This window comes from Jaculus jaculus, chromosome 6 (assembly GCF_020740685.1).
Source record: "Jaculus jaculus isolate mJacJac1 chromosome 6, mJacJac1.mat.Y.cur, whole genome shotgun sequence".
Classification (NCBI taxonomy): Eukaryota; Metazoa; Chordata; class Mammalia; order Rodentia; family Dipodidae; genus Jaculus; species Jaculus jaculus.
Window position 1 is genome coordinate 28,975,975 of NC_059107.1, and position 3,003 is coordinate 28,978,977.

Here is a 3,003-nt window from a genome sequence, read left to right on the forward strand (position 1 = left end):
CCAAATGGTTGAACCTTCACCAGGCCCTTACAGGGAACACCTGAATCACAAGGCCCTGGAGAGAGTACTATGGAGACTGACCTTAATCTCCTTCTGTTTCAGCTTCTCTCTCTCTCTGTCTCTTTTATATTACTTGTCTTTTTCTTCTTTCTCACCTGTAACTCCCAGTACTAGCATGTGGCTATCATCCACAATGAGCTCTTGATCAGAGAGACTTACGTTTCTCCAAAGAAGACAGGATTCTGACAGAGTACTTGATGACCCACCAAAGGTTAGTGGTAAGACCCTCTCTTCGTTCTTGACCTTACTCTTCTTCCACCTGGATTTTACTCAGATACTCACTTGTGCCTGAGGCCTACCTCCCTCAGCAGAGAGGACTGACCCAGGTCCAGACTTGTTGCTTCTGGCTGGAGGACCCCACATCCTTGCAGCCCCGAGTCTCTGGGATGGGAGTGGTGGAGATCAGCATACTTGGGGTACCTTCCCTGGCAGGTGGAGGAGGCATGTCTGCTTCAGAACCTGACTAGTTTCAAACAGTCATCTCACTGTATTGTGAACTGGTTCCAGGACCCTTGGAGATAGCAAAGTCTCCAGCCCTCAAGGCCCTTATTAAAGTGCTGTAGCATCTGTATAGAATCTGCGTATGTCTTTTTGTACCTTTAAAATCATTTCTAAGCTACTCAATACAAATGCTTTGTAAATAGTTTTACAATATAGTTTGGGAATAATGATGACAGAAAAGTGTATATATAAGTTACAGATATTATTTCTTTCATTTTTTAAAAAATTTATTTTTATTAGAGCCACATTCTAACCAACTGAACTAGCCAACCAGATAAAAATATATTTTGAGGCAGGAGAGATGGCTTAGTGGTTAAGGCACTTGCCTGCAAAGCCTAAGGACCCAGGTTTGACTCCCCAGAATTCATGTAAGCCAGAGGCACAAGGTGACACATTCACACAAGGTCACACACATGCACACAGTGGTGCAGGAGTTTCATTGCCGTGGCTAGAGGCCTTGGCATGCTGATTCTCTCTTTCTCTCACTCTCTCTCATTAAAAAGTATATATCTTTGGGATGGAGAAAGGCATTTGACTGCAAAGCTTAAGGACCCATGTTTGACTTTCCAGATTCCATGTAAGCCAGGTGCACAAGATGGCCCATGCATCTGGAGTTCGATTGTGGTGCCTAGAGGTCCTGGTGTGCCAATTCTCTCTCACACATAAGAAAATACTTTTTTTTTTCCTATTTACTTGCAAGGAGAGAGAGAGCGCGAGCGAGCGAGCGAGAGAGCGAGAGAGCGAGAGAGCGAGCGAGCATGAATGGACACTCCAGGGCCACTTGCTGCTGCAAATAAATTTTAGATGCACGCACCACGGCGCGTCTGGCTTCACGTGAGCACTAGGGAATTAAACCCAGTCCAACCCAGGCTGGCAGGATTTTTGCAAGCAAGCACCTTTAGTTGCTGAGCCACCTCACCTGCCTCACATCCTTTTAAAAATTTTTCTTCTTTTTATTACTTTAATCAGCATACAAAATAACAGGTTCCCTTATGGCATTTTTTTGGAGGGGGGTTTTCAAGGTAGGGTCTCACTCTAGCCCACGCTGACCTGGACTTCACTATGTAGTCTCAGGGTGGCCTCGAACTGGTGGCGATCCTCCTACCTCTGCCTCCCGAGTGCTGTGATTAAAGACGTGCGCCACCACGCCTGGCCCTTATGGCGTTTTTGACTCGCAACTCAGTTCTGGCTTTGGTTGACCCTTCCACACCTACTCCATTCTAGTATCTCTGCAAAAAGTAAATACTAAAAAATTAAAAGTACCAATTCCTGAAGGGACTAACAAAACAGTAGAAAATTCACAAAGGAAGAAACACAAATGGCCAACAAGTATTTTTGAAAAGTGTTCAGGGCTGGAGAGATGGCTCAGCAGTTAAGGTGCTTACCCACAAGGCCTAAGGACCCAGATTCAATTCCTCAGTATCCACATAAAACCAGATGCACAAAGTGGTGCATTCATTCCAGTGACTAGACACCTTGGCATGCACATTCTCCCTCTTACTGTCTCTTTTCTCTGTCTCTCTCTGCTTGCAAATGAATAAACAAATAATTAATTAATTAAAATAAAATAATAAAAAAGTGTTCAAAATCCCTAGACATCAGGGAGATGCAAGCAAAATTACTGACACATGGATTTTTCAGATTTAAGAATTTGTGTGTGTGTGTATACATACATACATACATATTTATTTATTTATCTTGGGGATAGGATCTAAACATGAAATTCATTTGTTTCATATGTAACTCATACACATAGCCTGAAAACATTATTAACAGTTTTATAAAATTTATTTATTATTTATTATTATTATTATTTTTTAAGTTTTTTGTTTATTTTTACTTATTTGAGAGCAACAGAGAGAGAGAAAGAGGCAGTAGACAGAGAGAGAATGGGCACACCAGGGCCTCCAGCTACTGCAAACTGAACTCCAGACGCGTGCACCCCCTTGTGCATCTGGCTAACGTGGGTCCTAGAGAATCAAGCCTTGAACCACGGTCCTCAGGTTTCACAGGCAAGCGTTTAACCGCTAAGCCATCTCTCCAGCCCTATTATTATTATTTTTGAAGTAAGGTTTTACGGTAGTCCAGGCTGACGTGGAATTCACTATGTAGTCTCAGAGTAGCCTCGAACTCATGGTGACCCTTCTACCTCTGCCTCCCAAGTGCTGTGATTAAAGGTGTATGCCACCATGCTCGGCTTATAATATTTATTTTTTTAATTAATTTATTTCTTTGCACATGTCTGTGCGTATGGGGGGATGGTGGGGTATGTTTGGGTGCATAACGGCCTCTTGTTGCTTCAAATGAACACCGGATGTTGGGCCACTTTTTATTGGTCCTTTGTGTTTCTTATTTTGTGAATTTTCTGTTCATTTCATCAGTCTATTTGGTGATTGGCAGTTTTCCTTTTATAGTGTTTAACTTTTGCAGTTCTTTGTAGTT